General features: G+C 46.2%; 1 long non-coding RNA gene across 1 annotated transcript in view; it reads right to left on the reverse strand.

Annotated features, from left to right (window-relative positions):
• The window catches only part of LOC126508010 (uncharacterized), a 533,853-nt gene that overhangs the window by 145,754 nt on the left and 360,566 nt on the right, over positions 1-27,533 (reverse strand). The gene's annotated exons all lie outside the window — the stretch shown is intronic.

The following is a 27,533-nucleotide window of genomic DNA, read 5'->3' on the forward strand; positions in this document are numbered from 1 at the left end:
GAGATAACTGTTGCTGTCTAGGTAACCCAGCCTGTGGGAATGCGCTAAAGCGACCTGTATGAATATTTTAACTGCCACGCTACTAATCTCTAATTACAAACTCATTGAAAACCATTGACATTTACCTATCTAACACCTATTAAGGCTAGGTGTTTAAAAGGCAGCTTTTAAAACCTTGAGCCATGGGCTGGGCAAACGTCTCAGTTAGTAAAGTGCTTGCCTTGCAAGCATGCGGATCTGAGTTTGGATTTTCATACTGGTGTGAATGCCTGGAAGCAATAGTGTAGACCTACAGTCTCAGGCCTGCTAAGGCCGAAACAAGGATCTCTGGCCAGATAGTATAGTGGAGCCAATGATCTCCAGGGTCAGGGAGAGACCCTGTCTCAAAGTCTCAAAAAGTAAGTTAGAGATAGACTGAGGATCCACCTGACAACCTCTGGTGTCTACATGCACACACATACATACAAACATATGCATGTACACACGCACACACACACAGATTTGATGTCCCATTTGACCTTGCATTTCTCTGCTTTGATCTATGTTGGCCTAGTTTCTCAGAGGACTTTGAGGAGGGACAGCCGCTGTCACACCCACACACCTCCTCCAGCAGCGTTCAGTTTGCTCTTGGAAGTACACTGACTTAAAAGCAATAACTACTCAAAATACTGCCAGCATGACCTACTTAGCCATAAGGTAGGAGAGAAAGAATATTTCTCATTTTCCATAAATATATATGTCTCCAGATGTACTTGTTCACAGGGAGCCAGAGCTAATAGGATTACAAAACGTTCCAGGAGGTCTCCGGGGGCTGTAAGTCAGCCGACCTCCCCCAGTGGTGCATCGTCCTCCAGAGCCTGTTTTCGTCTTTGAATTTTCACACGGGAAGCAAAGAGCCTGGAACCAGCACCGCACAATAGAGCTCATTTTCTAACATTGAGACCCTACTCCTTTGCAAAGTCCAGTGTGTACATATGTCAGCTGCCGCGTCTTAGTTAAATGACTGGAACTCCATGGTGCACGAAGAACCAATGATTGCACAAAGGTAAACTTCCTTGCTAGCTCATCAGCCTGCATAGGGACCAGGTGCACAGTAGATCCATGATTGATCATGGCACTCTTTCTAAGCCCGTCAATGTGGTCCCTGCCGACGGCTGCTCGATTCCCAAAGGTGTGAAAGTTTTCCAGTATGTTCCTTTTGTGTCTCCTGTGGGAGCCTAAATGCTGCCTTATAAGATTAATCCAAAGAGGTGGCCAGTTGTGGAGACAAAAGTGCATGAACAGAACAGAAACTGGTCAAGTGCAGAAGAAGAAGAAGAAGGGGCTGACTGTGAAGGGTGTTATTAAAGGGACAGTTGACTGGGGATGCTGGCATGCTGATGCTGGTGAGGCTCTACGGGGGCATCAGAGGAACTTGGCAGAATGGAAACTTGCTCACATAATTAATCAAGAAAGTGCTTGAGAAAAAAAAGACTATATAGTATCTTAGACCACAAACAACAGTCTCACCTTCCTATCCGAGGAGCTCATGGTGGTATCCTGTGATATTGGAAAGCCCCAAAGTTGAAATGCTAGAAGCAGACCCAGGGGCTGGAGAGATGGTTCTACGGTTAAGAGCACTTCCTGCTCTTGCAGAAGACCCAAGATCAGTTCCCAGCACCCACATCAGGCAACTCCCAATATAGTATCAAAGTCTCAGATGCCCTCTTCTGGCCCCCTGGAGAACTGCACCCACATGCACATTCTTTCTTTCTCTCTCTCTCTCTCTCTCTCTCTCTCTCTCTCTCTCTCTCTCTCTCACACACACACACACACACACACACACAAAGACACCCTCTCTCTCTCTCTCTCTCTCTCTCTCTCTCTCTCTCTCTCTCTCTCTCTCTCTCTCTCACACACACACACACACACACACATACAATGACGTAATGATAAAGATAAACCTTTTTAAAAAGTAAACCCAAGTTTAGAAATTGGAGGCAAGTTACAGGCTTGCCATATGTGACTGATATGAGAGAGAATAGGCAGGGGTTTTGCCAGGTCCCCCCCCCCAAAGAAATAATCCTTTAATTCTCAACTTTCCTTCTGTTTTAAAGTATAGTATGCTAAATATTGATTCTCCTTTTTTTCTATTTCACCATGTATTTATAAAAGTAAACAAAGTTTTCTATGCTTCTACTCAAAGTTTAAAATCAAATTTGCTTTTGATTTTAAAGGGAGGAGATATTTGAGAGCTCTACTTTTCACTCAAGTTTCCTATTAACTAGAATTGCCTGTTGAGAAGCTTAAAAATATATATGAGACAATATGCTATTTCAATACACGTATACATCATACAATGTTTAATTGAGTTAGACATCTGTATCCTCAGGCATGTATCATTGCTAATGAAGGGAATTTTGAAACTTTGTCTTTATTTTAAAATGTACATTGTTCTCGACAGCTGCCCAGGCTATGGGAGGCCCTGGAACCTGTGGCTGGTGTCTGCGTTTGTACCATTATTTGATTTTCTCCATCCCTCACTCAATCAGAAGCATCTTTAAGGGCGTGGAGCAGCTAGGAAGTGGACTCCAGGGGAAGGGGGCTTTGTGCAGCTGAGGGCCCAGTCATTTCCTGACTCATCTCTGCTCGCACAGTGAACACAGCCTGAACAATTGTGTTTATTGAAAATTTGAAAAACAGATCAAGAGAGAAAACTCACATCAGCGTTCCTTAGAGGCACTTGTAAGTGTATAATGAATACCTTTGCCCACAGTCTTGGACTGGCATATGTGTATATAGGTTTATATATGTGCAATATGCCAGATGCTGCTATGCTGCTTAGGGAACTTTATTTTCCGATTATTGATAGATTTTCTTTTGGTTTTCCTGTTGTTTAACTTATCCTTTGACAGTTTCATGCAAGTCTTTAAAGCAGTTTGGCCCTATCCACCCTCCTTGTCTTCTCTGATCCCCTCTGTCTCAATAAGAGAAAAATATACGTCCTTTTCTCATGACCTGCTGAGTTTAATTAGGGTTGCCTGTGTGGGCACAAGTGAGGGGTCATTTATGGGAGAATGGGCAACTCGCCAGGGGTTGTACCACCCAAGCAAACAAGCCCCTCCCCCAGCAGCCACCAACGACCAATAGATCTTCAGCTGGGGGTGGGTCCTTGTGATCCTCTCAGCCACCCACGCTGGGATGTTGACCAGGCTCAGGCTTGTGTGAGGAGCCATAGCTACTGCGAGGTCCATGATGCAATGCCTTACTTTCCACGCCTCTTCTGTGATGTTCCCCTGCGTGTGGCTGATAACGTATGTTCCGTGGCTGATACGTATGTTCTGTTTAGGGCTGAGCACTCATGGTCACCGCAGCACGTTGACCAGTTATGCATCTCTGGGGTAACTGTGGCCCACTGTAGAGAGAAGCTTCTCAAAGGACAATTTCTAGTTAATAGGAGCTGTGAGTGAAAAGTAGAGTTCTCAAATATCTCTGTTCTTCCCAGTAACACTTCTCTGTTACCAACCGGTCGCACTGGAGAGACACGGTTAATTCACAAGCCTCACAGAGTGATTGTTTTACTAAGTCTGTAGCTGACATCATGACTTACTCTCGTGGTGTGTTCCATGGGTTTGGAGAAACGTATCATGTGATATATTTAACCTATTGTGTCGTATCACACAGGATGTTTACAGTTCTAGAAAAGTCTTAGTGCTCTGACTGTGAATTCCACCCCCCATCCCCCCTATTTTATTTTTAGATAAATCTTCATATTAATGTAGAGGGCTTATTAGCAATTGTTTGAGTCTGCATCATACTGCATGGATGAAAGCATCATGGCTTACTTAAGATTATGAGATTAAGTTTTATAAAAACTTTACCACTACCATCATCATCATCCCTTTTGCATTTTGTATTCTTTTCATACAATCTTAAATGCACAATAATTGGCCTCAAATCCCGAACTGTAGCCATTGTGCTAAATATAACTTGGATTCTTTTGCTTTCAGGGAGCCAATAGTTAGAACAATTCACATACTAACGGGTTTTCCTTCCTGAAAAAAATTTCAAGATGTGTTGACAGCAGGTGTTGGCACACGTCAGCGGGAAGCTGGACCTGACGGCTGCTGTCCCTTTGGAGGGACAGCGTTCACACGCCCCTGAGCATCCGTTGGTTTTTACTAGCTCTGCTAAGCCAATGGTTTTCAAGGAAAGATGAGCCTCTGTGTTATTTGATGCTTTGCATTTTTATTGACAGCCCAGGTTTGTTCCAAAGGCATTTCAGATGTGTGGGCAAATGTGTTCAAGCATCCAGGGCCTGTAACAATGAGCAGCCTGGGCTGTGGAGCTGTGTTTGATTCAAACTTTCTATTTTTTAAAAAACTTTTTTAGGTTTATTTATTTTCTCTCTCTCTCTCTCTCTCTCTCTCTCTCTCTCTCTCTCTCTCTCTCTCTCTTTCTCTCTGTACATGCATATATATGTATGTGTGTGTGTTCACAACATGGCTTGTGCATGGAGCTCAGAGGATAACTTGTAGGAGTCAGTTCTCTCCTTCCACAATGTGGGTTCTGGGGCTCAAACTCATATCTGCAGGCTTAATGGCAAGTGACCTGGATGGCTGAGCCATGTCAGAAGTCACAACTTAAACTTAGCTATTTATTTAACCATTTCAAAGGAGTATTGGGGTGGGTTTTTCCTAGAGCCATGAGTTGGGGAGTGGTATGGTACTTCTATAGCTGGAGTCTGAAGTGTCTCCTGTGGGCTCACCTTTTGGGTACTTGATATACAGCTTATGGTGCTATTTTGAAGCTAAGGAAGTCTCTGAAGGGTGGGCCCCAATGGTGGAAGGGCCACTGGGGTGGGCCTTTGAAGGTGTTACCTGTCCCTCCCTCTGGGTCTGTCTCTCGCTTCCTGTTCCTCACCATGTGAACAGTCCCTGCCACACACTGCCACTGCCATAGACCGAGACACTCCACAGTGCTTCTCTCATGTAAGCCGAAGCGAACCTTTCCTTCTTTAAGCTGCGATTGCTGGGTGTTCAGGCCAGCAGCAAGGACACTAGGATAATCACCCACAAACCTCTTGCTACTTCTTGTTCTTTACATCTTGTTTGAAGTTCCCACTAGGCAGCAACAACCATGACATCGAAAGAATTCCACAGTCTAAGATAATTTTGGCCGCTTGAATGATAGTTTACTGTTAACTCATTCTGTTGCTTTTAAAAGAAATTAAGAAAAAGTTCAGGTTCATTATATTTTATTTATTTTTATTATATATGTGTTTTATATGCATGCTCATTAGTTGGAATGCATGCATGCATGTCGCACGACATGTGTCCCCAGTGCCTGCAGAGGCCAGAAGAAGGCATCGGCTCCTCTTGAGCTGGAGTTACAGAGGGTTGCGAGCTGCCATGTGGGGCCTGAAACCAGGTCCTCTGAAATAAGTGTCAATGCTTTTAACCTCTGCACACCTCCGGCCTCCACAACCTCAGTGGCTCCCTATTGTCTCTATGACACCCCCTGGGTGGCATTTATGGCCACCAGTAGCTTCTCTTACTCTCACTCTAGCTACTTAACACTTATATTGTTCCTGTAATTCAGCAGATCAGCTCCCACCTGCTTTAAATGACCATTTCAAAATGTAATTGCTTCTCTCATCCTCCAGGAACGCTTTCTCTCCGATGACTGCCCATAGCTTTTGCTTCTGTCTCTGGTTTGGTTTTTGCTAATTTGTCACTTTATTACTGAGGTGACTTGGCCAGTGATTTATTATCTCTATAAGACTCTCACAGTAGCCCCTGGACTTCGTTCAATGGGTAGAATACTTGTAGTCCAAATATGATGAGTTAAGTTCAGACCCAAGCACCCACATAAAAGTCAGGCAGGGTGATTCATGCCTGCAATTCCAGGACTAGAGGGTAGTGACGCAAAAGAATCCTGGGGCTGCTTGCCAGATAGTCTAGCAATGAGGGTAGTTTTGTTTCTACCTAAAGTTTGTGTGAACGTAATGTTCTCTGTTTGCATCTGTATAATGTATATCAGTCTTGTGTGTGTCAGAAGTATATACATGAACAATATTTGACAGAAGAAACGGAGTCTCTCATTCCTGCCTCCCGGGACAGAGAGACGGGCAAGTTCTAAGTGAACAGGTTAGCATGTCACATGACTGTAGCATCTCAACAGATACTCGAGGTAGAACTCAAAATGATGAGCAGGTTTGAAGGACCCGAAAAGACAAGGAACACAGTCAGCCACATAGATCGTTTGCTTTGACAAGAAGTCACATTCTAGGAAGGGCTCTTCCGGGGGCTGGACAACAGGCTACCCTCCTAGATCCATTTTCCCACTGTGGTCCTAGCTTCAGAGACATTTCCTTTTGATATAATGAGGGCTCTGTCTGAGGCCTGGAGCCGATACAGATTAGGAAAAGACGAAATGGGAAAATAAAGAAGCTAAAGACACCAGAGAACGAGGAGGCTCAAGATGCTGGGGATGAATTCTACTCCTGAGAAGTTTGTTTGCTACTTGTAGCAATCTGGCAAGCGCTATCTACCTCAGGGTTATGTTCAGCTATGAGCAACAAACAAGATGGTTTTCTTTTCTCATGTATCACTGACTCCAAAGACGCGTTTCCATGACAGTGCTGTGACGAGGCCACGTGACTGTTCTTTAAAACGGTTTTCTGAGTGTCCCCTTATGGTTGCAAGGTGGTGGTTTCAACATTGATTTCTATATATAGTCAAAGCAGGAAGAAAGGAAGAGAGAAATGAAGGAAGAAAGAAAGACGGTGTCTAATGCAGATGGCATCTATCCTTTCTATCGGGAAAGCAGGTGTGTCTCCAGAAGGCCCCTGGCTGACCCAGCTTGTCTCCTGGCACTGTTGCCACATGTGGCTAGGCTCAGACACGTGGCTGATCCGTCTACTGCTCCAGGGATCAATAGGTCTCCATCCACCTCTACAGTGGATGTCCAAGAGTCTTCGTTCTTATACAGACCAGTCTGGCTTTCTGCACAGAGTCCCTCTCTGTGTTCGTCTTTGGCAGCCACCCTAAGCAAAGAGCCATCCACAGCAGCGTGAGTTAGGTAGTTACCTCCAGCTTGAAAAAAAAAAAACAAAAAGCAAAACCAGGTTGAGGCTGGGTGCAAATCTTTCTTCCTCCTCACGCCTGAAAGTCAATACATCATTTTTGAGTTCTGTAAAACAGTGCAGTGATGTTTAAGCCTCAAATGCTCAAGCAGGCCAATGTCAGATCCTCTTTTCAGGGACTCGGGGGCCACCACAACTTGAGTCCACTTCCTCTAACTCTATGTTCAAATTGACTGAAGTTCATTGGACCATCAGACATTGTTGGTGGTCACCTCTACTCACGGGTCAGGGAATGCTGTCTGAGCCTCTCCTAGCTCCAGTGATGAATGAACCCATATTTATTTAAAGCAGTCTCCACCTTAGATTTCTGTGGCAGCGGCAGTGGGCAGGTTTTTGACATGGCTGACTCCCAGATTCCCACCTGCTGGTATTCACACTCTTGTGTAATTCTCTCCCCTTGAGTGGAAGACGGATGGATATCTTGCCTCCAATGAATCAGTACGATAAAAAATGATCGGATGTCATGAGCAAGATTAGATTATCAAAAGCTGTGGTCCCACTGCCCCGACTTTCATTGTTTGCTCTGATGAGACCAGCTGTCTTGATTTGAAGAGCCTCATGTGACAAAGGCAAACAATCCACGCAACAGCCAATGAGAAAGGGAGGATTTCCTCAAACAAAAGGATTCTCACTTCAGCCGTAAGACCTAGTGAAGCCATACTTGGGTCTCTGATAATACAGAGAGATAATACAGGTATTTTTCTAAGCTACTGAATTTGGGGAGCAATTTTTCTACAGCAGTAGACAATAGAGCAGGCTCATCCTCCTCTCCAGTAACTAGAGTCTGAGTCACATGTGCAGGATCAGCCAATGGAAGGCTGGCCCTGCTGTACCACTGGTAGCAGGGCGAGAGATGGTGGAGGGGAAGCTTAGTGAGACAAGCAAGTTCTTAGCTGTTGCTACCGTTTGACTTTCTATGTTCACAAACTTGAAAGAGGCAAACGTCCTTTGCACACATGGAAAGAAACACTTCTCACCACTAAGTGTTGCACTGTAGGCCTCATGTGTTCAGAATTCTCAACCTCGGACCCTCCGTGCAGGAACATTGGAGCCACAGAGTCGTACGTCTGCATCTCAATGTATATTCAAGTCTGTTCCGGTCCCTTTGGCCATGCAAGTGCCTGAGCCAGTCCTTCCCATGTATGACATCCAGTGAACCACCCTGGTTTTCTTAAACCAATTTCCCTTTGTCATTTGTACCTCCCAAAGACGTCCATCTGTTCTAAACTGCAGTTAGGGCTGGGGGTCAAAACCTCAAGGGTCCAAGGAGGGACTTAGGCCCAAGTTTTCTCTCAAATGACAATTTCACATGTGTCTGTAGCTTTATAGGAAAGGAGGCGAGATGTTTTTAAGTTTGGGAGCACAGGTTAAAAAGTAATTGAGACTAAGTAAGTAAAAAACCACTTTCAATAAAGGAAACACTCTGTAAGCTGAAATATTGTGTGTTTTTGTGATGGCGTGTGTATATCTTCATATAGAAAACGTCACTGTCGTTAGGAAATGTCACGCAAAATAACAAACACACCTTTTTCAATCTGGTTATAAATATGCAGAGTGAAGTTTATTTTACGAAAGCGTTGCACGCTTCCAACTGATGATATATCCATAAAATGCTCACTCCGAGATGTCATTAAAGCTGCATTTGTTCATTTCTATTTATTACGGGGGGAAAACAAAATGAAAAAAGTGGATTTGAGTCATATTTCCTGTGAGTTCATCATTTGCTGGCATATAACACTTGTGAATTTTATTCAATTCATTTAAAATGATTTCTAACATGCAGCCAGAAAGTTAAGGGCGTCAAGGAATTCAAAATGATCAGCAGGCATCCAAGATTTCTCAGGAGACAGATTCAGAATCACAACGAAGGGAGGTTTTCCTTAAGAAACCGTGTCTCAGAAAATTTACCTCTGATGAACTCGGAAACTTCCTCATGCATTGAGTTCGTTCTTGTTATGATGTCAGTGGACTCCAGTGACCTTCCGAAGGTTGCTTTTTCCTTTCTGGTTTCCCCATGACTGGGTCAGTCGCAGGCCGGGGTCTCTGGCTCTCCTCTCAGATACCTTCAGAACACGTTCTTTCTTCTTGTTTATCCCCTAGCTGTGTGATTACAAAGAAGTCAGCTAGGTGAGCATGGCAGGAGCAGACGTGAATCTTCACCCAGAGTTTGAACAAAACCATTCTGAGGCTGAGCTTGCCCAGATAGATACACAGAAGAAGTGGATCCTAAAAGAGGAAGAGCCAGCCACACGTAAATCAAAACAGGACAAGTAAAGCCCTTACCTCTGATCAAATAATTCCTGAATTAGACCAAAGAGCTGAAATTCTGCAAAAATTATTTCATCTACACTGCCTATCTGAGGGCACTCTGACAGAAGTCAAATGTCTTTAAAAAAACTTTTTAAAAAAGATTTATTTATTTCACGCGTGTGGATATTTTACCTGCATGTTTGTCTATGAACCATGTGCACCCCTGGTGCTTATCAGAGGCCAGAAGAAGATGTCCAGTCCCCGGAACTGGAGCTATGAATGGTTGAGAGCCGCCCCATGGAAGCTGGGAATCCAGCTCCAGCCCTCTGGGAGAGTAACAATGCTCTTAACCATTGTTCCGCCTCTCCAGCCTCTAGAAGTCAGATATCTTAAGGGGTGCTATAGTTTGAATGAGAAATGCCCCCCAGAGGCTTCTGGTTTGAAACCGTATCTCCAGTGGAAGGTGCTTTTCTGGAAAGCTATAGACTCTTTAGGTTTTGGACCATAAGTGGGTTACTCGGGGGCCCCACTTTTGGGTCTAGTCAGAAAAATTACCTCTGATGAACTCGGAAGCTTCCTCGTGCATTGAGCTCATGCATTGAGCTCTTGGCCCTCTGAGATGCAATCGAGCAACCTTACGTTCCTGCTGCCAGTTCTGCTCCTACCTGCATGTGGTCTCGTGACGGCAGCCAGTACTTTCAAACCTCACCACACTAAACAGTTTTCATTTGTTTGTTTTTTTGTTTATTTATTTTTATTTTTTGCTGAGAACTTGGCCACAGTGGGTAGGAAAGACAAACACAAACAAAAAAACAACCAATGCGTAAGGTTAGGGTCGATCTGAGTCACGTTTCACGTGACGTCATCATTTGGTGGTATATAGCACTTGTCGATTTTATTCATATCATTTAGTTTGGTTATGACCGGGTTTTAGTTGAGCTGAAGGAGAGGGCTGGAGACTTAGGACACATTGCGATGAAGCTGTACTCTACCGCCACAGCCGTGAGCACTCCCCACGCCACAGGGCCATGGAAGCTTTGGTGTCGGGCACACAAATCCCTGTTTCTTACACGTTGCTTACTGCTGGTCTTTGGAGATATCAGAAAGTTCGAGGCCCGTGTTTCCTAGATTCCTTTAGACCCTGAGTTCAAGGTGGGAATCAGGCCCTATTTAATGGCTGCTCTTAGCGTCTAGATGGTGGGAGTGGGCCAGAGCTGCCGTTTTTGTGACTGGTGGCTGATGATCTAGTGCTCGCGAGGTGACACCGTGTTCCAGGGTCTGGTTGAATTGCCCGGTGCGAAGCAATGACGATAACAGCACAAGTTTGTCATTGAAATGACAGTGCCGCGGTCCCTTTTCAGTCTTCCCAACAGTCTGGTAGCCAGCCCCTCAGCCCTGTGACAAGGCTTCTGTATTTCAGCTCTCCTGTCATTCTGAGCCTGTCACGTATGTTTCTGGTGCCAGCAGGATGGCCAACCGCTGCTTTTCCCCAAAGTTTCTCCAAGTTAGTTGAAAGTCTTGCTTCCAGAGAAATACTTGAAGACTTAAAAGTCCAGGATGACTGATCTCCTGAAGAGCCAGCCCTTGGGGATGAGGCATCCTATCTGTCCCCAAACATTGTCTGAAGAACCAGCTTGCACTCATTCTCCAAGATCAGTTTAACCACACTTCTGAAGGTAAGAAAACACCCTGCTCTATTGCCATGAGGCAAAGCCGTGAGCTGGCTGGTTGGAGAGTTCCCGCAGATGCTCCCAGGATGTTTGCATCTCCCCACTGGATCCACTGAGGGCTCAGCTACCTCTTTACCCAACACCATTGAATCGAGCCCCTGTCTTTAGATTGACTCATCTCTTCTATGGCAAGACGTTATGCGACAATCTCGAGTAAAGATCCACTCATTTGAACAAAGGGAGCGTGCCTCACTTAGACCCTTCTTTGATTTATAACCCATTCTCTTTTTATAACATGTGGACCCAACAAACGGGAGCTCGCTGCCGAGCTCGAACAATGGAGTTGTTAGTTAACGGAATTAACAGTGTGTTGTCTCGCTCTGATGACAGCGGTAAAGCAGGAGACGTGCTGCCGATACAGTCACAACTGAATCGTAATGGATGAGATATTTACAGCAAAGCTGTTCAAACATTGAATAAAATATGGGAAGCGCTAAAGCAGATGTGTTTTTATTCTTCTGAGTTGAAGCTTGTAAGGTAGAAAAGGGGGTTTGAGTAATAATCGCAGGTTCTGATTCACACGCATTAATAAATATTCATACGGCAGCCGCCGTTGAAACTTTCCAGATTCAGAAATGAAGTGAGAAGCCTGTGCTTGCCTTGCACCGGGCTAAGTTTAGCTTCCCAGACAGACGTGTCAATATCTCCGTTAGGGTCTCACGAAAGTTGCTTTGATTTGCCACTGCCTTCTGGGTCTCGCTGGTGGAGCTCCCCTTCATTCTTCTTCCTTTTGTTCCTTTAGCTTCCCGGTACTCCTCCGGCTCCAACCGCCAGGAAGTAGAAAGAGATGATGGTCTATTAACACAGAGGAGAGCTGTAATTTGGGAAGATGGTGGAGATGGGAGGAAATGAGTGTCCCTCTTTTGAGTCAGGCACAGGTAAATGAGCCGGAAAGCGCAGAGCCGTACGTCCCACCGGAAAGCGCAGTCCCCTCTGCATCGGAGCCACGGAGGCATGCTTGGTGCTTGCAATGGCGTGCAAAAACCCAGTGCTGTTTCTGTGGCTCTCGTCGCTGTCTCTGTTTTCAAAGAGCAGGAGTTTTCTTTTTGCTTTTAGAGCATCAGGGACGGCCATCTACTTTGTCCTGATCAAGGATAATTTGGGAACTGTAATTTAGGGTGTGCAAGTGTAAGGATCTGGGTCCAGGTTGTCTTTCTGTGCCTTTCAGAGGCAGCTATTAGGAAAGGGAGGAGAGGCTTTGTGTAGAGTTGGCTTGGATTTTCAGAGGGGGAGGGAATAAGAAAGCAAGGGAGGTAAGTGTGTGCAGGGGCCTGGATTGCTCTGGAAAGGGGGGGGCACAGCCATCCCGGCATGGATGTGCGTTTGGGTGTGGATGGATGTGATGGATGACCATGTGTGCCGCAGCCTGTAGCACAACAGGGCTCTCGGAGGTTGCCATGACACCCTTTGTTCCTCACTTCTCTGCTTTTATTGGCATGTGTATGTACCTTGGCTTGTATGTGGAACCACAGGGCTTTGTGTTGTGTTTTCATTTTTCCTTCTGCTTTATTAATGCCCAGTCCTTTGTCTCCTCCACATCTCCGCGTCTATTCCCCGTGCTTGGACAGAGTCTGTCCATTCCGTGTATTCCCCCCCCCATCATCTCCATTGGTTCCAAATGGAGCCTTGCAGTTGCCTCCACTCCCCATCCCTGACTTGGACCTCTGCATCTTTTCCTTTCAATAAATTCCATCCCCACAGAATTACAGCAAGTCTTTGCTTTCCTTCTGCTGCTATGGCCTCTGAAAATCTGAATGTGGTGTTCTGGTCCCTTGTCTGGGACTCAGAGTTCTAGCAATGGGGATGTCAAGGATGGTAGCCTCTAATGGACAGGCCAGGTGACCAGTCAGGGAGGGGTCCTTGGGAGTGTCAACTGATCCAAGGTCTCCTGGTCACAGGGCAGTCATTCTCTGGAGAGCCTGGTCCTGGAGTAAATAGGTTTCCCTGGGAGCAGATGCTCAAACAACCTGCATTAGGGTGGGGGTGGGGGCACAAACACAATAGAAATGGGCCAGAGAGGGTTATAGCAATGGCGTTGTATTAAAAATGTTTAAATTTAAGATATTCATGTCCATAATTCCAGTACTCTCAAGACTGAGGCAGGGGTGAGGGGGTAAACCTGGGTATATAGCGAGTCCCAGAATGAGACTCTGACTCAAAAACTGTCAACCAAACCCACCAAAGGAAAAAAAATGCTCACATCAAAATGAATACTTCTTGCACAAATCCAAAGGAAATAAGCAGATTTTTACCTATATCCACAACTGATAGATAATCTTGCAAAAAGGATGTGAACAAAATCCTGCCCCACACGATTCCAGGAGAACATAGCACTGGGTTTGTTGGCAGGAGCCCAAGGAGATGGTTGGCTGGTTTGCCAACTGGATGGAGCTGGTTTTGCTCCGTGAACAATTAACAAGTTTTTTTTTTTTTGCCTAAAGAAGGATGGGGGTGCACTATGAGTTTTAGAAGGCGTATATATGTACATATATATGTATATACATATATAGTAACTAGTGGAGGAATTAATTATTATTATACAATCAGTTTGTTGGAAGGGATATCTGGAAAGTGTGTCTTGCTTCTCTCCTTCATATTTCTTTCCCCTTCCCTTGGACAGCCTAAATGTTAGCTTTACCATGCTGAACAGCCTGCCACACTTAGCTCAGGTGAAAAGCGAATACTTGCCAGTGACTTTTCTGTCTATATTAAGATTGCGCTGGCTCCAGAGCACAGCCAAATGCGTTCGAGTGCAGATGAAGTGCTCTGTGTGCCAGTGAGAAACTTCCTCCGAAAATACATGATTTCAAAAAGTGGGCCAGGTAGAGCGGCTTGCAAATCGGTGAAAACGAGAAAATAATGACAGCATGGCTTCTTGAGGCGACAGCTCAGACTTCACTTTTTGATGAGATTCTTTTTTTTTTTCTTAAATTCATGGGGTAACAAAGATTTTTAGGTTGTGGAGAGGTGATAGGCAACCCCAGCGATTGGTGCCGAAATAGGGGTGCGTTCACATAATTAAAGCAATGCCAGATACTTTGAACAAATAAATGATCCTCTGCCTGGTACAGACTGAAGTCGTAATTTTACTCCAGCTTAAACATTCCTTGTGGCGTACTCCTCCGACCTCATTCTTGAGAATCTGCCTTTATGAATGAAATTCAGTTTGAGAAAATGAAGTGTTTGTCTGAGTGGATGACTTACTCAAGATTGCGCAAGGAGTCTAAGTTCCATCTGTGTGGCAGGTTCTAACCTCATCACCCAGCAAGTGGACAGTTTCCCCTCAACTAATGCCCCCTCGTGTGTGCATGTGTGTGTGTGTGTGCACACATGCCGCACCCATGCAAGTGCACGCACGTGCCTGCGTGTATGCGCGTGTAGGACACTAGGACACCTTCAGGCATTCTTCTTCAGGCACGGCTCTTGTCTCTCTTTTGGGGACAAGGCCTCTCACTGGCCTGCAGTTCAGCAAGGTAGGCCGGGCTGGCTGCCAGTGACCCCCAGGGAGCTGCTCAAATCTGCCTCCCCAGTGCTGGGATTGAAAACACACACTGTGCCCAGCATTTCTTGTCTAATCCCCAGACTTTGGGGATCCGACTCAGGTCATTGTGCTTGTGTGAGTCAAGTACCTGACCCACGAGGTATCTCCCCAGCCCTGAGAATTCATTTCTTATCTATCAGCAGCTTTTGAGCTGTGGGCCAAACATACCAGCACTAGATACATCCCCTAAAACCTATCTCAAAGGCTTAATTGAGCCCCAGTATCTGCTCCAAAGCAGTACGGGAACATTAGCACAGCAGGTGCCGGTGGGGATGGGGAAGTAGGGGCGTGCCCCTGGCAGGCAGAGGGGGTGCTGAGGTTTTCCTCACCAGGTTTGCCTGCCTGTGCAGATCTGGTTAGTATGCAAGCATCTACCACTCAAAACTGGACCCGTGGCTCTCACAAGGAACCCGACAACCTGGCCAATCAGCTCTGAGTCTACACGTTGCCAGGGAAACCAACACATAGTTGCAAAAACAGAATGATCACAGTGGGGAAAATATAAAATGCGGCCTTTTCATAGTCAGAGGGAGAAAGAGAAAGCACAGGGTGACCGCGTGTGGCCAAGAATGACACGGAATTCAGGCAGTGTGCACCACGGGTATGCATGTGTGGCAATGCACAGAAAAGGAGTGGGTGTATGTGTATGAATGTATATGTGTGTGTAAAACTAAAAGTCATTATGTAAAACTGTCAAACAATAAAAGAATGAAAATAATAAAAATGTATGCATCAGCCCAGAGTGAACTCAAAATTGGAGTGGGTTGGCTAACGAGATCCTTTGTGGTAGGCAGATAGGCAGGCTCAGGGATTATGAGTATGGGCATGTTTTTTCTGGTGGCCCTGACTCTGTAGAATGATGCCATATCCCCATAGCCAGCCCACTGGTCCCCACCTTTCCCAGCACGTTGATACTTCTGCTTCAAGATATCCACACCCCTTGCTTCAGACGGTGCTCACCGTCTGACTGCAGTCTCACTGGTCCAGTGTCTCTTGTCATAGTGCCTAATGGTCCTGAGAAATGAGAGCCACAACAGACCAGTCCCTACTGAGAGTTCCCACCCAGACTTCTCATTGTGGACAGGTGGTTGGTTATAGTTGTCCTGCCTTGGCTGAGCGGATACTGGTCCATCTGACCCTCCCAAATTCCTTGTCCTATATGCCACCATCAAGGGCTCTTTATTCCACTCCTCGAGTATACCAAGATTATTCACATCTGTGTTCATTCCCTAGGACTGTGTTAACAAAGCCACTTGCTAACCTGGCTAAAGTGACAGCTGTGTTCCCTTCCTGACCTTGAAGCCAGGTATCTCCATGTGGTCTTCCCTCTGAGAGTCTCAGGATATCAGATCCATGATCCTCTCTGAACCTCTGGAGATTGAGGGGTCCCTAGTGTGCCTTGACTTGGAACATGCCACTCTGGTATGCACTTTGGTTGTTACTTGGGGGTCCTCCTGTGTCTCTCTGAGATGGTCATTGGATCATGGAGCATCATAGTGGTATAGGTCCCTTTAAAATGTGATCCACAAAACTTCATTTCCAAGTGTCATGTTCATGCTCATAGGCCCTGGCAGGCAGGACGCCCATGCACCTTTGTGGAGGGCACAGTTCAACCACCCTTTTCTGTAAGGGCTGCTGTCGATGTGGTCTGTGAATCTAGAAGGTCCCCACGGGCCGGCAGCTGAGCCGGGAGATGAGCTGTGTTCTGCGGGAAGGAGATAGGCACATGAGGCTGCTTAGATGAAAATGAGCACCAGAGAGGCTCGTCAGACCTCCCATCTCTGAGAGGACGGGCCTTTTCTTTTCCAGTTGCCTGTGTGCTAGGCCTGGCGGTTCTGTTCTGCAGGGTGCCTGGCTCATCTTCTTCACTATGCTAGAATAGCTGAGGTTTCTTCTCTCCCCACCTCGGTGCTCTTGCTCTCTGAGGAATCTCTAATGTGCGATAAGCTATCTTGTCAATGCAGCTGGCTCTGGAGATGCTCTTGTTGCCTGAGGCCGCTGGCACTTGTTCCTGAGCAGATGCGTCAGGGCCCACTGTTACTGCTCCCAGAATCCATGTTAAGCTGCACAAGGCATAGGAATTTCTCAGCTGTGCTGTGAGCTCGCCCTAGGCTTACCTCAGTGCTGGATAAACAACCCACACATGAGAAGCAGAGACGTGCAGCAATGCTAATACTCATTCTAACAGCTCCTCACCAGCTCCTGGACTTGGTAGTCACATGAATTTCATTGTCACTCTCTGTGACACTCTGAGGTAAGCGCGATGTGTCTGAAGCTAGAGCAAGAAACGGCTCCTAGGTGTAGAGAAATCAAACAAGTTGCGGGATAGAGGTCTCTGCCAGGGAGGAACCCCTACAGTTTAATTCTGGGGTGCAGTGTTGATCGGTGATGCCTATGGATTTATAATCTGTCGGAGGTCCTATGGGCCAGCTTTTCTGGCTTGCGACTGTCCTGTCTCAGCACATCGTATCAAGCATTTCCGGGTGCTGGAGGCAGAATTTTAAGTAACCCTTGGTGACCTCACTTTTATTTAATTCTGTCCCCCTTGGTTGTGGGAGGAATTTGTGACTCTTGTGAGATATGACCCTATTGTTGGGAGCTGTGAACCTCCCAGATCCCGAATTTCTGGTAAACGACTTGTAATGCTTGCAGCTGCTCTGAGCACGAGACCCTCAGAAGTTCCTGATGGCAGGGGAGTGGTTTCTGGTGGGTTTGGCCGGGGCGTGGCTATCAGTTAAGGATCCCTATATAAGTGGTTCTGGTACATAATAAAGGGGGCATTCTGGCATCAAGGATGACCTGTGTCTCTGTATGTCTTTATGTGTTTCGATCTCCAGCCCCTTGCCCAGCTCACAAACTATGGTAGCGCACAGAGCGCAGACGGGCGTGGTGCGCTACACCCTATGGATAAAAGGATCTTGCCACTGTGATCAGCTTAAGTTGTTAGCTGACTTGTAGTTGGGATGATTATTGGTAGAGGGTGGGCCAGACCTGGTAGTTAGCCCCTTAAGAGAAACAGGGCCGTTTCCGGAGAGAGTCCCAAAGGATACAAGGGATAATCCTCTGCTGCTCTAGAGCTGGTGGGGCCACATGGCAAGAGATGTGCACAGTGTCATGAGCCATGAGCAGTCTAGGACAGAGACCAGGGAGAAAAAGGGGTCTTCAGTCTTCAACCTCAAGGGCGTGGCTTCCTGCAACAGCCTGAAGGATCTTGGACATGGATCTATCCCTGGTGGTGTAAACACTGCCCATGTAAACACTCACATGTAAACACTGCCCATGTCCAGTAAGATCTGGAGGAGAGGATCCCCCCTCGCAGGAAAGAGGCCATGACTGGACCTGTTAGCTTACAGCCAGCAAATGGGCACTGTGCCAGGATGCTGAGCTATTGGCCACCTGAAAAACAAACACAGAAAACTGACAGGTGTTCTCTGATGTGCCCACGCTCTCCTATCCACTCACCCAAGTGCCATGAAAGGGTTTTTCTACTTCCAAAATGTCATCTCCTGGGTCTGGAAGATGCTCAGTAGGCTTGCCTTATAAGCATGGGGACCTGAGTTTAACCGTATAACCAAACCACGTTAAAAAATTTGTGAGGCATAGTGGTAGGCATTTGTAATGCCGGCTAGGGAGGAGGAGACGGTGGGTCTCTGGAGTTCACAGGTTAGCTAGTCTAGCTATTCGGTAAGTCTGGAGCCAGTGAGAGACCCTGTCTGAAGAAGAATGTGGGTACCTGAAAAATAACTCCTAACCCCGTCTTCTTGGAGAAAGTTCACCACTGGATATGTCTCCGAGGCTGGGTCTCCCTCCACACTCTGTCTTCCATGTGTTCCCAGGCACGGTGGTCTGCTTCTTCTCACACAGGCTCATCAGCAATGGAGCCACGCAACCACAGATAGAACTCTCGGAAACCCTGAGCCAATGTAAATCTTGCCTTCAAACTAGGTCGTCTCCCGTGTTTGTCTCTGAAATGAAAATTCTGGCCAGCACAGTGGCCTTTTGTGCATAGTTCTTCACATCTGATTCTGGAGGCTCCCTGCTTCCCACACCATTCTCACTCCCCCCCGCCCACTTCCTGCTCCTTCCTGCACCCTTCTGAACCAAGCCTGCTTGAATGTAGCTTTCCATTGACTTCCCCAGGATGATGCTGACCCTCAGGGGCTCTGTTAGGATCTTTTATGATCCCCTGAGAACTATGAATAAGGAAAGATGACCAGCTTCTGGCTTCAGTTTGCTCTTTTAGCAAAGAGCTTTGGATTTGGTCCCCTCTCCCTCAGTTGCTCAGAATTGCCTTTGTTTGTTACCTGGCCTAGAGGAGCAGTCCTCAACCTGGGGGGCATAATTCCTTTGTGGGTCTAATGACCCTTTCACAGGGGCCACCTAAGATCATCGATAAACACGAATATTTACATTGTGATTCATAACAGTAGCAAAATTATAGTTATGAAGCGGCAAAAAATAATTTAATGGTTGGCGGTCACCACAGCATGAGGACCTGTATTAAAGGGTCGCAGAATTAGGAAGGTTGGGAACCACTGATTTAGTGGGTGAAGTGACAGGGAAGGGGCTCCTTGCCAGGGGAAGCATGTTGAGAGAGATTTTTCTGTCAAGGAGTTCCACTCAGAAGTATTTCACTTTGAAGCAAGCTCAGGTTTAAGCCCCTGAAATAGGTTCTGGTGTGACGACAGAGCAATTTTTAAAGATTTGTTCATGTCTCTGTTGTAACCGAATTTCCCTCCGAATTCCATTTTCCTGCAGCTTATTGTTGAGACCTTCTAGTAAGGGAAGGTGCATTCTGTTCTGATAGGAAACGCTTCTCTTTTGCATACTGACATGCATTTTAACAAGGAAAAGGTCATGGACCGGGGTGGTTCTGCTTGTTGGCGTGACAGGCGACATTTACCTGAGCCTTCTCCATACTTCGAGGTTTGAAATAATTTAGTGAAATAATTGTCATGATTGATTTTTTTATTTTCTTTCTGGACCCAGCCTTCACCTTTGTTCCTCTTGGGCTGGGTAGCTTTCCGAAGCAGAAATTTTCCTTTGATGGGAATCCACTTCTGAAGTTCTGGGTGGATGGCAAACTTTGATTAAAATCACGGACTCTTTTATGATCCCTTGGCAGAAGCTGGTGAACTCAATTGCTGCTGACATATTCCTTGACCAACATCCATTCTTCGAGTGACATTAGTACAGCAGGAAAGTCAAGCAGCTGTGATGCTCTCTGTATAATATTCTTCCATGTAAATTCCAGATCTCGGGGCTTCTGGCAGAACCTATAGAGGACATTCACGTGCATGGCCATCACAATAGTGGACACTCGGCTTGGCTGGCTAGTGGGATGATCAGACTTTTGACAAAGGAGAGGCAAGACATAGTGTAGTGGTTAGTGTTAACTGTGGACTTGACACAACCTAGAGTCCTTTGGGAGGAGAGTCTTGATGAGGGATTGTCTATACCAGATTGACCTGTGGGCATGTCTGTAGGACGTTGCTTAATTAGGTGATGTAGGAAGATCTAGCCCGCTGTGGGCAGCACCATTCCCTAGGCAAGCATCCTGCACTGTACAGAGGAACTGAGCTGAGCATAGGCATCGGCAAGCATGCATTAGTTTCTCTCTGCTCTTGGCTGTGGATGTGGTGAGCTGTTTGAAGGTCCTTCCTTGATTCCCTGCAATAATGGGCCATAACCTGGAGCTGTAAGCTGAAATAACTTCCCTCCCCCAATTTTTTGGGTCAGTGAATTAATTTTATCAGAGAAACATAAATGAAACTAGAATAACCAGGACGTATCGTATTTACAACAGTTTCTTTCCGTCTTGATGAGAAAAGCGGGGTGTTCTGAAAGAAAGGAGCGGATTTGTAACCTGAAGCTCTGGATGCCGCTTCAGAGAACACATCACAGTGAACAGAGCCATGGCCTCCTGATAACCTGTGATATGCCCCTTTACCACGGCAAAGGAACATTGTGGGAATGAAGACCCGGAGAAGAGGAGGCTGTCTGGCTGGGCCAAGGCAATCAGAAGGGTCCTTAAAAGACAGAGAGAGGTGGTCCAGGGAGGCAAGGAAGCACGGATGAAAGCAGGGGTGATGTGTTTTGAGAGTGGGGTGACAGGCTAGGAGTCAAGAAATGCTGGTGGCCGTAGAGTCTAATAAATAAATGAATGATTCGAAAAGACACTTATATTCCCCAGAGCTTCCAAGAGGAAACACAATCCTTAAAGATTTATTCCTTTTTATTTATGAGTGTTTGTATTTGTGCCTATGGGTGGGAGTGCCCAAGAGGCCAGGAAGAGTTACCAGAATCCCTGGAGCTGGACAGTTACAAGGATCCGCCTGTCTCTGACTCTGGGATTGCAGGCTTGGGCCACCATGCCTGGCTTTCTTCACGGGGGTTCTGGGGCTTGAACTCAGGTCCTTAGGTTTGTGTGGCAAGTTCTTTACAGATTGAGCTGTCTACCCAGTCCTGGTTAACAACCTTTTCTCAGTCCCATAAGACTTACTTTGCATTGTAACCTCAGGGACAGCGCAGTGATTAAGCTGCGGGGCTTTAAGCCTCTGAGAGAGCGGTGATTAGCTGCAGTAGCGAGAGGCAGCTCATGACAAACTGATGTGGAGGGGGCGGGATGGAGCCGGGATAGCGGAGCAGAAAGATGGCAGCCTTGCCTCCCTGGTGGCAGTCTGGCCGCTGTCACTGAATGTGTTTCTTCTGATCTCAGCCCATGCTAGAGAGAAATCACTTTACTTTTTATAGAAGCGCTCTTATTTGGGGATTTGGTGTTCTATGTGGTAGTTCTGGGTTTTCTTGAATTTGGTTATTTGTCAGTTTGGCATCTATTACTTTCAGGGCTAGACTGAGGACAGATGCTTCTATTGTGGCTGACACCTCACAACACTCCCCCTTATCCAACTCTCGCACACCAAGTCAGTGTTTCCCCTGTGCTAAGTCAGCGCAAGGCTGGGACCAGACAGCTAGAGCAGTTGCTATGGGCCAGAGCCCACTACGATCATTCAAACCAGTCATCCCTCTGGTGGTACCCTGACTGTCTCTGCCTTCCCAGTGGAAATCCCCCAGAGGCTGAGGTCCGCCCCCTCCCCTTGCTCATTTCAGCATCCTGGATAGCCTGGTGCTGCTCGATGTCATTGTGCAGGACACACCTCTGGTTTCCAGAGGGCGGAGAGTCTCATTAGACTTCACTCTTGGTGGCGTTGACCTTACTATGTCATAATTCAGTGACCTTATAAAGGAAGGCCTGGCACAAATCAGTCACTGGCCCAGATTCTAAGCAATGAAGGATGATAAGCAACAGCAGAGCAAATGAAAAAAAAAAAAGCCAAATAAACGAGAGCATCACTTCAGAATTTGAGGATCATTCGAAGAAGACAGACAGGATGGGGGCAGTGGCCCCCACCCAGAAAAGTGGGGTCAGGATTTTGTTTTCCTGTGTTTGGTGATATTTAGCTCAAACCTGAATGTTGAAGGGTAAAGAGTGGGGCCTGCCCAGTATTTAGGGCATGAGGCACTGGGGGTGGGGGCAGGTGTGGAGACTGGGGAGCTAGACAAATTAGAAGGCCAGGTGGTGGGAGCACCAGGAAGCTCTGAGAGAGACTGAGAAGGTCAGATGGTACCCGACGAAGGTAAGGACTCTGACTTTGCATCTCGGGAGGTTTGTAAGTGGATGTTGTTGGCCCTAATGTGCAAACTAAAGAGATCACTTCGGATATTGCTATCTTAAGCAGGCCTGCCATATGGCATGGTCCAATTCTGTCATGCCGACTTTCAAGGGTCCCTCCTGGGGTCTTAAAAATCATATTATAGCTGACTGCTAACGTGCACAAGAGTTGAGATCTGGGACACCAGAGCCACGCTGCGTGTCTGTCTCTGTGAGGTTTCTGCATCGGATCGGCCCTTTCTGTGAAGCTGAGAACTACAAGTACTTGGGGGTATTTTATGGATCAATGAAATAGTAATGAAGTTGGAGGTGCTTTAAGTTTATATATAACGCTGGGTCATCTAGAGGTCAGACACCGTTACAGAAAAGCAACAGCAATGAATATCTTTGATAAATTTGGTTTTTAAGCCCTAACCCACGTCCTGCTGATTTTACATATTGTGAACTATAGACCCACAATTTCTTGAACGTAATTCTGGGGGGAAAACCAAAACACCCTGAAACCCAATGGTGTGTTTTCAGGTTTTTATCATCCATGTGATGGCCAAGATTAAATTAAACTGATAAACACACATACCCAAGTATGCATTGACATACACATTTATCTTTATTTATCCTGCTGAATAGAAGTGATCATATGTCTCTGCATAAATATTGGGTTTGATGACACAAATCTGCGCCATCATCTTTGGGCTGGTTACTTAATGTACACAAACCAAATTACCTAAGGTCCAAGGGAGATTTGAATTCAGTAATACATTTGAGTAACAGGATTCTAAATAGGAGATCATGAATTGCTGTATCACGAGAACACATGACTGTGGTGGGTCTAGTCACAACTGGTGCATCTACATGCAACTGCTAAACCTTAAGGCTCCGAGAACATCGTGGAAGAATGGATGGAGGATTGCAAGGATCAGAGGACCAGGATTCTGCAGGAAGATAGTGTCTTCTACGTGTGACAGGGAAGCTGCACCTAAGAAATCTCAACAGCGTGGTAACCTAGACGAGACTCGCCCAGTGACAACAGCAACTGATTGATTCTAGATGGGAGAAATCTTGCAGGGTCCCATCCCTAGATGAAGAGCTACAGGCAATGAATGGATGCTGAGAGAGGGAGAGGTAGCATTCTATAGGAATGAGCACCCTGATAGGTTATCCAATCCCAAGTGGTCATCCCTGAACACACACACACACACACACACACACACACACAATGCTAAATGACTCATGGGGTTTTATTTATGTATCCATATGTACATATATATGGCAATAAGAGTTGAAGATGATGCCACGAATTTGAGTGGGAGTGGGGAGGACACAGGAAGAGTTGGAGAAGGAAGGGTGGAAATAATGTGAACAGTGTACTTGGGTGTGAAATTCTCCAAAGCCATTTCGAAAGTTAAAAAAAATGAGCCGCAGTAATCATACATAATCATTTCTGCAGAGTATATAAGGCATGCACCTGAATTGTAATGGACAACATTAGAAAGAAGGCAGACATTTTTAGAACCCAGAAAAACTACAAAAAAAAAAAACCCACTAGTATCACACCCTTCTGCTGACCCGATAATTTCACAAGTGTAAGGAATTTGACCCTTATAAACTCTAAGTGGTCAGAGACTGGGATGGGTTTATCCCTATCCTCGTACCTATGACCGAGCCTGGCAAGTAGTGGGAAATGTAAGCATTAAATCAGTCCAGGAACCAGGGGACCAGATACCGGGAACCCACCCGAATGCTGGGCTGGTGGAGTGGATTCCAGCTCTTTTAGCATCCCTTGTGGTTTTGTTTCTCCTTCTGTATCGCTGCCTTGCTGAAAGAGACAGTGAGGTCCTCTCTCGATAATTGAAGGCTCTGGGAGAAGGAAGGATGGAGAGGGCTGTAAGGAGTTTTTGTTTCAGTTGGATAAAGCTTAGCGATCTGTGTAAACAGCCAAGAGCCTTGTTTCTCGATAAAAGACTCTAATCAGTTCTAATCCAAGAGCATCGTTGGCACTGAGAGATTGTAAAGGCAAAATATTCACTTTGAAAAATGAAACCTATTCAATTCAGGGCATTGTAATTTCCCATTGTGAGGCTGTGGTACCGGCGATTAAATTCTATTGTGTGTCTGCAGCTCTCCTTAACGGCGATGTTTGCTATTATTAACTGATATTCTAAGAACATCCGCTCTCCATAGTGAAGTGCTGCTTGGCTCCTTATGCGAGATAATTTGCATATGTCTTGAGTTTGCCCTTCATGGTCTCTCTCCCTCATTCTCTGTGCTGTGTGTAGCTGGGATCCCACCCATAGGCTCTGCCTTTTGATACACTCCCGGTGCACACTCAGTTGTCTAGCCACCGTCGTTCACATCTGGATAACCCTGGAACCTTCTGCATGGGTCTATCTGCTAGCTGCTTCCCATTAGGCAGGAAAAAATGCTTTGAAAGTAAAGAGTCTTAGGTTGTGTGCCCCAGAAGCAGAACCTAAGGGGAGGATTCTCATCTAAACACAGGTCCAGTGGACCCTGCATGTGGAATCTGTGGGGCTGGAAGGGTTCTGAGTTCAGAGTTTGTTAGTTTGTGGGTGTTTCCCCCCATATTTTGGAACATTTATACAGGTTTTGCCAATTGAGTATTTCTAACCCCAAAATATAGCACCCTCTGAATTTTGGGATGTTTAAGTCTCCAATTGACATCTATGAAATGTGATCATGTTCTGTGACTTGTCCTGGGGAGACACAAAAAAAGTCCCCAGTGAAACACCAACAATCTAAGGAAGCTACCTGTAATGTGTAGCTTGATGAGCCAGTGGGTTCAGATGGAACCACTCGCAGGAACATGGGTAAGGGGGCACTCCCAGGAGCAGGGGTGGGGGTCACTCCCAGGAGCAGGGCTGGGGGAATCACTCACAGGAGCAGGGGTGGGGGACCACTCACAGGAGCAGGGCTGGGGGATCACTCACAGGAGCAGGGGTGGGGGACCACTCACAGGAGCAGGGCTGGGGGATCACTCACAGGAACAGGGGTGGGAGACCACTCACAGGAGCAGGGGTGGGGTGGTCACTCACAGAGACAGGGGTGGGGATCGCTCACAGGAGCAGGAGTGAAGGGTGACTCATAAAAACAGGGATAAAGGGTTTCTCACAAGAGCAGGGGTGAAGGGTCACTCAAGGAGCAGGGGTGGGGGGGTCACTCATAGGAAACCATACCACTAAAGAAGACTCCCCCATCCCAGTAACTCCCCTACTTGTACAAGCAATTTTAGCGTACTCAGCCTATGAGGGTCTCACATGGGCCATCACAACTGCCCCGATGAGGAGGCTGTCATGAATCATCAGAGGTGGAGTTGGGTGGGAGACTCAGAATAAAGCTTGAAGTCAAACCTACCAGGACAGTGGACAGTTTGGCTAAGGGAGAAGAAAAATAGAAATTGATAATGGTCCCTAAAGTTGGGACTTGAATGAGCTCGTGGTTATGGGGGTGACAGAACTGAGGAGACCCTGGAGCAACGCAAGTGGGGCAGGAAGGACTGGGATAGCTTGGGTTGCTCACTGGGGCTAGAGGAACACATGTTGTTAATGGGTAGTAACTTCTGATACCTCAACACACTGCTCAAATAGCTGTTTCCTTTTCTAACATCCGTGTTCCGTGTACCACAAAGCTGAGGTCGTGTGTTTCCAGCATAATGTTGGCCATCTGTCAACAGCACAGATTACATGTGCACTTTGATGCCTTACTGTAGGGAGAATGACTTCTGATTTTATCAACTAAGCCTTATATGACAGACCAGTTCAAGGCTGTCCATCAGGGAAAAAATGTCCATATTCAGATCTGGATACAGACACATCTACCATTTGGCATCAATCAGAAAGAGGCAATCTTCCCCAGGTAAAGGAGAGCTGGAGAAAAATACAAAAGTCTAAACATTCTGTATCACACGAGAGAAAGAGTTAGAACAGCGCCAAAGTGAAGGGAAATCAATGGGACGACTTCGGAGACCCCTTTCAATCTGCCGTTGACATTGTTTTCTCGTAGTAATTTTCTCACAGTGTTAACAGTATTGAGTTTGCCTATTGATTCTATTATTTTTGACCTTGCATTAGTGTGGTCTAATCTTACATGCAATAAAATTTCCTTTCACAGCTAAAATTATTGTATGGCTCTAGAGGAAACTTCCAATCAGGTTGGGTCCCCTCCCCCTTAGGATTTTGATGGGTGTATAAACGGCTATAATGAGTTGTGTTGACTTCCAATACACTTTCAAGTTGTTTACAATTTATTAAATGCTTGAAGCGAGGTCATCATATAAACGATCAACTGTATTGATGGAGGCACTCGAGCCCTGATGGATTGAAGGCCACTGACAAGCCAACCAGATTGGCCAACTTGTATTTGAGTCAATAGCATAAATATATATTTGGCTCCCAAATCGAAGCCAACTTCACATTCGTTATTCTGAAAACCCTGTTAAATAAATACATCCAAAGCATCCCGGTGGAAAACATGTTCTACTCACCCAGTAACTCCCACAGCTAGGCCCTTCCTGCAAAGTCAATAATCCAAGCTGAATGAGTTCAGAAAAATGGGAGGTATTTGATGAGAGCCCAAAAGCTCTTGAATATTTTTTAAGAAAAGAATAGATTTATTGTTGGCTTTCAGAGGAAGGGGATTTGGCAGCTAGCCTCTCCAAGGCCTTAGGAAGTGTCGTCACAACACACCATTAGCGATTCATCCATCCTCCACCCTAGCCCTTCTATGTATCTCTGTAGGAGGTCAAACCACCTGTACAGGAAAACCTTCCATCCGGCCTTTGATGCCGCCCTGGCTCAGTCTGTAGGCAAAGACATCTTGGGATTTACTGGCATCTCACTAATGGGTTTGCCCACAAACACTTAGAAAAGTATTGCTAGAAGAGTTAATTTGCCTCTTAATGATTTAATTATATGCTACCGCTCTGCTGCAGATGAATAACAATGCTCCTCTCGGCCCTGCTGCTGGAGGCTGCTGAGTTTGGAGACTTTAGGAAAAGCCTGCCATTGGCTTTTCTCTGAGAGAGCAGAATGGAGCCACAGGGGGCTGAAAGGAACATTTCATAGCCCCTCATAGCTACTCCCCCTTGTTTGTAATGGAGTTAGGGGCTCCATCAAGCTGACACTGATGGGCAGTATGAATGGGCCGTGACTTATTTTTGCATTGTCTTGATTGAACCCCTGAAGTGATTTTAGTCTTCTG

The sequence above is a fragment of the Alexandromys fortis genome, unplaced genomic scaffold (assembly GCF_014885135.2).
Source record: "Alexandromys fortis isolate MF-2015 unplaced genomic scaffold, M_Fortis_MF-2015_v1.1 scaffold_81, whole genome shotgun sequence".
Taxonomy (NCBI): Eukaryota; Metazoa; Chordata; class Mammalia; order Rodentia; family Cricetidae; genus Alexandromys; species Alexandromys fortis.